The following is a 9,904-nucleotide window of genomic DNA, read 5'->3' as shown; positions in this document are numbered from 1 at the left end:
AGCCTTTGCTGCCTCGCCCCTCCCCCCCCTTGGCTGCGAGCCCTGGCTGCCATCGGGCTTAGAGGCACCAGTTTAATAATACTGCGTAGGGCCCCATAAATCCTAAGGACGGCCCTGCAGAGAGTGCAACTTTCAGGCTTCCTTCCTTCCTCCCCGTGTACTGTTCTGTCTTGTCAAACACGTCCTGAAAGTCGAGTTCTCTCCATTCCTAGATATAATCATGCTATAGCGCCCCCTATTGGGAAGCTATAACATCCCATTGGTCACATTTATTTGAGATAGCAAAATTAACCATGATTTCCATAAGCTGCTACATGCTTAACATTCTATCATATGCCCATAACGTATGTATGATCATAGAGCTAATGTCAGCTTGTTTGTTTTTACATGAACTAATTCTTAACTTGTGTGGCAACTAAGGTATTTTCCCCTGGGTTTGGGAAGGTTGTTCTTTCACGCCTTAGTATTGCTGGGTGTACACCTTGCGTGCGGTTTGATGTTGGCACACGTGCTGGTTCAGTTGTGTTTTGAGAGTCTGTTCTGCTATCAATCAGTCACTCATCAATCTGTGTTCCTTCCAGGTCCTGCTGATCGAGTCTCAGCATAGTGCGTATTTCACCATCATCCACGTCCACACTCTTGTCTTGGGTACCTAGTGCGAAACCATTTGATGTTTCGGTGAAATAGCTGCTCATCTGCTGCTTTGTTATTTAGCTGTTTGACACATGTAGCTTGCTTCGAAGTGCAGGGTTTGTCCTGAGGAAGTAGCTTGATCTCAACAGGGTCTCCTGGGGATAGTTATGGGAGGTCTTTAGCTTGTCAGCCACAGCAGGCTTTGGCTTTTTCACATCTCTCTTCCTTTTTGTCTGTCACTCCTTTTATCTCTGCTGGCTGCAATAATGCTGGCATTATAGGCATCAAGGTACGTGTTCATCTTGACATCAAGTGTTGCACCAGGCAGCTAGCAAGACCTTCTGTGGGCATGTTTCTCCATGGAGGAATGGCTTGCCATATATTTTCTCTGCTTTTTTCAGCTTTCTTTAATGGAATCTAAACAATTTTAACTGCCAAATTCAACATTGTCTTTGACTGGGTGTGGTAAGGTGGTGATGCGATTTGACTGAATTCCCAGTCCCAGGTAAACTGCTCAGTGCAAGTGAACTGGAGTCCTGTTGTCTGAAACGACACCGTTTGGGATACCACACCCTGCTCTGGCTGTCATGGTCGCTGCAGGAGTGTCTGACAGTTTTTCTACTTCCCAGGAGTCTGAATAGTGGTCTACAGCAATAAAGTCATTTGTGGTGAAAAGGACCGTTCCTACGTTGTTCCAAGATATGTTGGGGAGGCTGTGGATTTTCACTCCTTCTCTGCTGCATGGTCTTCCCCAGGTGTATCACAGCTACTCGCCAGGTTTCAGAGATCCTTGGTACATCTGCCCAGTAGACAGCTTTTCTGGCTACCGGAGACAGGCTTCTCTTCCGGAATAGGTCCGATGTGTTCCTGAAAGAGTTTCAGTCCTCAGTGATCAGGCTATTCTGATTCGGCTGTCTGTACATATGATGCTATCTTGTATGTTCAGCTCATCTTGATAGTTCCACTATTCTTGAGAGGCACTTGGGACCTCTCCCCCTGCTGTCAGGCTATCCTGACAGAATGATGGATATGAGCACTTGAAAATTTTTGTCTTGTTTCATTCTCAGATTCTTTCTAGACCAGAGGTCCCCAATCTGTGGGGCAAGCCCCCTAGCGGGTCACCAAGAAATGTTTGGGGGGCGCAGCTGGGGCCAGGCCCAGCCCCGACAGGAGGAAGGGAGTGCCACCCAGCTCTGCCCCTGGCCCTGTCTGCCGTCCCCGCGCCCAGGGCTCCACTCCTGGCCCCCCACGTGGGGTCCTGGCTCCTGGCCCTGCACCCGGAGCTCCACGCCAGGACCCGTGTCTGGGGCTCTTCTCCCAGCCCCATGCTCAGGGTCTCGGCTGCCAGTCCCGCGCCCAGGGCTCCGCTCCCGGCCCCATGCCCAGGGTCCCGGCTGCTGGCCCCGCGCCTGGGGCTCTGCGCCCACCCTCAGCTGTGGCCCCAGCCTTGGCCCCCTTTCCTCTCTTTGTGGCCTCCCCTCCAGGAGCTGTGGCCCCCCTCCCAGCCCCAGCTCCAGGAGGGGGTGACACGAACAGAGGTAAGTGGGGGCACGAGGTAAAAAGTTTGGGGACCAATGTTCTAGACTCTGCCTTGAAACTGGCACTTAACTGGCTTGGTTGATCTTTTCTATCATGGTGAGAGTCTCACATTCTTGTTCAGTTGCAATATTTTCCTGCGGCAAGGCTGCTGTGGGTAAGAAGTTAGCTGTGTTCATCCCAGTCCCTGTCTTGTATCGTACATCTAAGTTGTAACCTTGCCGTTTGAAAGCATGTGCTAGAGATGTTTGAGACCACTAGCAGTGGCTTTTTAAAAATGCTGTCTAGTGGTTTATAGTCACTTTGTACGCAGATGGTTTCCCATCCTTGACCATAGTGGTTGAACTCTTCACACACGAACTCTAGTGTAAGGCATTCCTTTTCTGTTTGGGTGTATCTTTGGTCCATTGGCAATAGTGACCTTGATGCAAATACTATTGGCTATTCCTGGTGCAGGAGTGATACCCCAAGCCCATCTCACTGGCATCACATTGTAAGGGTGCCTCTTTGTTCACATTATAGAATGTCAGGTTAGGATAGCTGGACACCAGCCACTGGATCATGCATAACCATCTTCACACTGCAACTTTGTCCAGTAGTTGCCTCAGAGGGTTGCACACATCTGAGAGGCTTGGAAAAAAATTTGTTAGCCAAGTGAGAAATCCTAATAGTCTCTGGACTGATTTAATATCTTTAGGTGAGGGCATCTGCTGAATTGCTTTTACCTTTTCAGGGTCAGGTTGTAGCCCTGGCGAGATCAGCAAGTATCCCATGCATGGCACTGCAGTCACCTGTAGTCTCCTCTTGTTTTTATTGAATTTAAGATTTACTTCCCTGGCTCTTTCTTGCAGACAGATGAGGTGGTGGTCAGGATCTGCCACAGTGAGGGCCTGATTTAGGGACAGGTGACCCTGGGGTGCCGGGCTTGGTGGGTTCCGGACTTGGGGTGCTGTTTTTGTTGTTAGTGACAAAAGGGAAAATAGAATGTTTGAAGTAAAATGTTTCAGGTATTCCGTAGGAGTTGAGCCTGTCTTCAAGGAAACTCATATTCATCAGAAGAAGAGACAGTTTGGTTACGAGGGCAGAGATGAGGTGATGGAAAGTTGGGAAGAAAAATTCAAGAGGGAGTTTTTTTGCTCACTCGTTGATACTGCTCGAAGAAAGATTTAGATAAATGAAGCATCATGAAAAGACCAGGGTGGGGGGAGAGGAGGGGCATTTCTATGACCTTAGTAAGCAGCCAGCAGACAGGAAAACACTCTTGAACAATGGTACGGACCTTCACCAGATGCTGACACATGGGGAATGTTCATACCTCAGTGACTCAGACCTCTATGTCGAACTGGACAACATCCATCACATTTTGCCATACGAGAAGCACTCTCCACTCCAAGTTCTCCAATTCATTCATGATGCAGAGCTGAAGGACACTTTTCCTCATGTGTGGATAGCTTTGAGGATTCTGCTCAGACTGCCCGTCACAGTTGTGACTCGTGAGCGCAGCTTTTCAAAGCTCAGGCTCGTTAAAACATACCTTGGATTGGTGATGGCCGATGAGAGACTGACATTGCTTGCTATTTTATCCTTGAAAATGCTATTGGCCAGTCTCTGGATCTCTCTGATGCTGTGTTTCAGTTCGCGGGGACAAAGGCAAGAAAAGTGACCTTATGAACTAAAGGACTAGGGTTAACATTCTAAGGCTATCACCTACTGTAACACTGTTTAATACTGGTCCACCCAATGGCGGTGCACAGTTCAATTTCTTGATGTTAGTACATTTCAGTTATTCTTAAAATTAAAAAGTTTCCTTAAGCATAGAGGAAACAAATTGTTTTTTATTTGCTTATATATGGCATGAATAAATACAGATTTGCAGATCCTAGTGTGCAAATTTATCGTCTTATATGACAGGGATAAATCATGCATGCAAATCGTGCATCAAAGTCGTGAAATGGAATAAAAAAGAAGGTATTCAAAAGTTTAACAAATATGGAGAGGACGCTGAAGACGCTCCTTGCCTGGGGCACCATTTGGTCTAAGGCCAGCCCTGACCACAGCTTCCGCCATGTTACCTGTCAGCTCTGTGTACTTGGGGAACCAGGGCGTAGTACCCAGCCTGTCTGACTCACAAAAGACCTTCCCCCAACCCCCCAGCCTCTGCTTGAACCAAAACCAATCAGAAGAAAGACTTACAAAAAGCAATGAAAAGGCAGAGGGAGACACACCCAAACCCCTGGGATAAGGGTGACAGAATTAAGGAAACTCCCCTAGCCTCATTTGCATCGAAGAAGGGACAAGGAGACATCTCCATTAGCATCTCAGTGGTATTATGATCATGTCATCATATAATTAATTTGACTTTTATAGATTCCAAAGGACCACTGTGATCATCTAGTCAGACCTCCTACCCTAGGCAGGCCATTCATCTGATTTTAAGCCGGACAGTCTGTGGTGTTTAGATGCTGCTTGTAATTATTAGAACTGGGAGCATCAGCTGTTGAGAGTCTGAAAGGACAGGAAACAGGAAGGACCAGGGGTGGGGGAAGTTGAGGAGGCGGAGTGAGAGCTACTGAGGGTGCAGCAGCAGCTTGATAAAGATATTTCCACTTTAAAAATAAAGTCCTGTTGAAGTTTGTTAGTACCTTGCCTGGTTGCTATAACACAGTCCTCCTTTTCTAAGGGTTGTCCCTGGTCCAACACTAAGATAAAACTGGATGTGGTTTTGTCCGATATCAGACAGTGAGCACCATTTTGAAGAGCACACTACCCTGCCCCCAGTGGTGTGACCTCTCATGCATGGTGCATTTGAGGTCACACCAGTGGGGGCAGGGTGGTGCACTCTTCAACATAGCATCCCCCATGCAGCATGACCTTGCACGCACCATGCGTGTAAGGTCACACCAACCAAGGCAGGATCATGCCAGCAAGGGTAGGCTAATGCTGTTTCCAGAAGTACCAGAATATCCGGTATTCTAGGAATGCGTCAGTGGCCACAGAACTTCCCCAAAATAATTTCTGTTTAAATTAATGCTTGCTTTCAATTTTGCTTTCCTCTCATACACAATGCTGAGGAAGTCTTTGTAGCACATTCATTGATCCCCCACAGTCTATTTTGCATTTAATTTCCTGCTTGTTTGTGTGATGCTGCTGGTGTTAGTCTGAGCTTTATGAATGATTCAATGTTGTTGTTTTGTATTATATTAATGTCTCATATGGGCAAAATCTTGGTCATGTGAGGGCACAAACACAAGGAACCATGCTTCGAGCAGCTACAGAACTCCTTCTCCAGGAAGCTCCTATGTTTATTAAGCTCCCTGCTATAACACAACCTAGTCCAGTCTGGTGACTGTAGAGGACCAGGAACTCTATAATTTCCTCTGATTCTCTAGGTGAATTATTTGTGTCTGCTCCACTTATGTTTCGCATTTGGATTTGAGTTTGTTCATTAGCTTTGCACATCTATAGCTCACAATAGAGTTGGTGGGGCTCTGAGCCTTCTCATTCAAGGTGCTGCATCTTTCATCCCTATATGACATTACCCAGGGCACAATCTGGACTGTTGAACAGCTGTGTCCCCTCAATTCTCCAGCCTGGGGTGCCTTTTACACTGCTTCACTGTGAGAGCAACCACTCCTGGTCTGCTCATACCCAGCCTCCAGTATGTAAATCACCCCCAGCTATACTGTACAAGTGCTATAGCTAGCCAGCCAGCCACCCATGAATTACATTACACAGTAACACCAACCACTTCCCAGTCCCAGACTCATCCCCAGAAATGTGCCCAGCACCCTCCCAGGCAATACAAGCTCCTAGAAAGTCATTAATAGAAAATGATATGCACAAATCTTGTTATTCCAAATGAAGCTCCCGAACGCTTCAATCCAAACACGCGGGTTTAGATAAAACAATGAAACAAGTTTATTAACCACAGAAAGATAGATGGTAAGTGATGACAAGTAATGAGGCATGAAAGTCAGAATTAGTTTGTGTTTTACCTTTTATTTCTTTGTAACCAATGCCTAGCTTAACAAGCTAAGTGAAGTCAAAGCAAAAGTCTCTCTCACCACATGTTCTAACAGTCTTACTGGCTGAATCTTCCAGCCAGGATCTCCCCCAGTCCAAAGATGTTTTTCTTTGTCTTTCAAGTGTTGTCAATGCCGTGCGTAGAGATGACGGGAGAGATTATTTGTGTCCTCTGTTCTCACTTCTGATAGTTATTTTCTTCTTTGAAAATCATCTCCAGCTGAGGTTCAGGAAGCAGAAAGTCTGGATGGGAACCTCTAGCTGTTCCACTGCTAAGAAGTAAATTTCTCACTCACACCCTTCTTCCTGCCAAAGAATGATCACTTAACCAGGTGAGAGACCATTTGATTATATTGACACCTTGCTGAGGTGTTGGCTAGCCTTTTGTCTCTAGCAGACTGGTTTGAAGCTGTTTCCCCAGACTTGGAACATGTCTTATACAGTAGAATTTAACAACTTTACTTACAATGTTGCCACACATATTTTACCAGGATAATCATGATCAGCAAATTATGGGTTTTCAAATGATGCCTCACAAGGCATGCTTTGTACAAAATGTATCATAGTCTTGTAAAAAGGGTGAATATAAGGGTATAGACTGTCACAATTTATTACTAATCTATCACAAATTAGTTACTCTCTTAAGATTTGACGCTCATGTGAGTCAGCTATTTTGCACAGTTTGGCAATATATTGATCTATTGTTTTGACAGATTCTTGACAGAACTTATTAACAAGATATAAAAGGTACCTGACACGAAACATTGTGGGTTGAAAATGCTTTTGCAGCACTTATGTCATCTTACTTGGGTCCTCCCATTCTACTGCCAGAGCCTTTGCTGGAGTTAGGGGTGATCTCTGATAAACTTATTAACATGCATGTACATTCTTATTGTTTTTAATAGGTTTTCTCTGTAATGCTTTTACCTTAAGAATAAATGTGCTTGCTTAGAAAGAGCTGAGTGGTACCTTAACTGGAGCAAATACACTGTTTCCAGTCTCTAATGAGAAGCAAAGCAGTCCTGCTGAGGCACCTGCCTCTTGGGGGATTCACAGTGTAAGCAGGGAAATGTGCAGCCCAGAAATACCCCAGTGAGGAGGGAAAGAGACATGGGTCTCTGCCCAAGAGAGGTGACAGCTGGGAAACTGGAGAGCTAAGAGTGGGTGCCCTTGCTGGAACATAGGTGAGGAATATGGGTGCAGCTGACTTGAACTGTGACAGGTATCAACTGGAGAGTGAATCCAGCCATGCTGCCACTCTTCCCTGTCCAGGGCTGAGCATGTGGCCTCCACAGACCCCTACACCCTGCAGGTTCAAGGAGCAGAGGTTGGGCCCAGGGCACAGGCCTGGCATCATGGAGAGGCAGTAAGTGGCTCCATCTTCCTGCTCACATCTCTTGGCACCCTGCTCCAAATTGGACACTGGCTATTCCAGAGCCTGCTGGCCTGATGAGTCCCCACATCTGTACCTGCCCCTGCTGGCTGCCTTTTCTCTCTGTTCTCAGGGCACTCAGACATAGACGGCTCCCTCCAAGCTGCATGTAGGTCAGGAGGGCTCCTCCTGCAGGCATATGGGGGACTCAGCCACAGAGGCAGCAAGCTGGTTCTCCGTGGTGGAGCAGTAACAGAGAAGTGGCTAACCTAACCTAATGGGCCCCAATGGAGAAGTGAGTGAAATCTGTTTACCCTTGACTGCGCTCTGGCTCACACTTGGAAAGTTGATTAGAAATCGGCCTCTAGACCTTCAGGGGGAGAAGAAGAAAACCCCCAAAAGAGGACCCGAGTGGAACTGCTGCAGTGTGGGACTGCTGCAGTCTGCCTGAGTTTGAAGGAAGCCTGGCAGGATGGCTCGGCGACAGGGAACAGCCCCACATTCATCTCAACTCTGTAGCCTAATGAGGCCGATGACCGTGTCATCATTGTTAACCATTTCACTGCCGATTCCAATGTGTCAGAAAGGAGCGGGATGGGGCTGTACCAGAGATTGGCACCTTCTGCTGGGAGCAGCAGCTCGCTCTGGTGCTACAGCTGGACCATGTGGGGGAGATGTCGCTGCTTAGTTCCTTTCCCCTTCAGACCCAGGGAGCCAACCAGCCCGAAGGGAGCAGCCCACACCAGGGGGCACCTCAGCCCCAAGAAGGGGCTGCCAGTCCTGCAGCGCCCAGCCATGCACTGAGGTCGAGCAGAACCCAGCAAGCATCAGAGCCCACTGAAGGGGATCCAGCCAGCATGAAGCCCCCAGGCAGGAGGAGGGGGCAGCAGCCAGCTGCCTCCGGGCAGCAGCCAGCAGTGAGGGGAGGGGAAGAGGCCAAGGAGGCCTGGAGCTCTCCCCTTAATGCCTTCCTCCCCATTCTCTTCCCCCCTTGAGCCCCAGTTCCCTGGGTTGATTTGCAGATCCCTTCTGGCTCCAGTTTGGGTTGATCTTTCCCCATCTGGGCAGCTGCTGAGCCCTGAGATCAGTGCCTCCAGCTCACTGCTATGTGTCACAGCAAAGGCTGTTATCTCGCCATGTGCATCAGTTGCCTGGCATTTGGTTAGCAGTGCATCTTTGTGAATATCCTCTCCAGTGCAGCAAAGGGGAGGGCTGCATTCATCTGCTTTGATGGAAGCGAGGCCTGATGGTAAAAGATTTGAGAAACGCTGGCTGATTGGATCCCGCAGCACTGAACTCAGACGTGTCAGACTACTACCAATGTCCAGCCCTAGCTGCTCTCAGGCATTATCTTTCAGAAGGAAAAGGGATTGCTTCTGGTTACTTCCTGAGCTCATTCTCCTGCTTGTTTATTGTGTTTGCTGGGTTACCTGCTGGCTCACCCCTTCCCTGCCCGGATGAGAAGTGTGACTGGCTGGTATCTGCACCGCCCAGGACTGTGAACGTCACAGTGTCTCATCTTACAGAGTTAATCAGACTTTGTCTGTTTCTCCTCTGCCTTTCACCCCCATTTCTTCTCCCTGTGTCTTGTTATGAGCTTTCCAGGGAGACTTGCACTTAGGAATAATGTACAGCGAAGGCCAATCACTTGAGTTGAGCAGAGCTGATGACTGTCAGAGAGCTGTCTGCAATGCTTCCTGTGCTATTCCCCTGGTGTTGGTTCCGGACGTCCTTACTCAGGTTTTACTCATTCCACACCCAGGCAAAGAGCCCCTCGAAATCAATGAGAAGGGCAGGTGATGAGCACTTCTTGGCTTCACCCAGTCACGTCAGCATCAGGGGGTTCTGTCTGAGTAAGGAAAGAGTAAAACCTGAGTAAGATCCGCAGGACTTGGCAGATTGTACATTGGCCAGTATCACCTCTTTTGCTGTATTTATTTATAATAATAAGAAAACTGAGGTAATGACAAGTTTCCATAAGGAATGGGGAAGCTCAGGGAAGTGTTGATAGCAGAGCTGGGCAGAAAAGTTCCCAAAAAGCAGTTTTGCTTTGGAATTTGTTGATTGGTGAAAATGGAAAATGTTTGTGGCAATGGTTGGATTTAGGACAGAACGCAGGCAGGTTTCCTGCCAACTGCCTGACTCCTCGGCACTCACCTGGTGTGTTGTTGGTGCTTACCACGTCTGTGGTGCTGTGCAGATTCTTTCTGAGTTGGGGACCCCACAGCTTCCAGACTCCTGGGGCAGCTGGTTCCCTGGGCTGCTGACTGGGACTCAGCTGGCCTGGGAGCCACGGGAGTCCTGGTGCCTCAGCAGCCCCCCAGCTGGGCTGAAGAGGAG

This window comes from Chelonia mydas, chromosome 8 (assembly GCF_015237465.2).
Source record: "Chelonia mydas isolate rCheMyd1 chromosome 8, rCheMyd1.pri.v2, whole genome shotgun sequence".
NCBI lineage: Eukaryota > Metazoa > Chordata > Testudines > Cheloniidae > Chelonia > Chelonia mydas.
The sequence above is the reverse complement of the archived record's forward strand: the minus strand, read 5'-3'. Positions refer to the sequence as shown.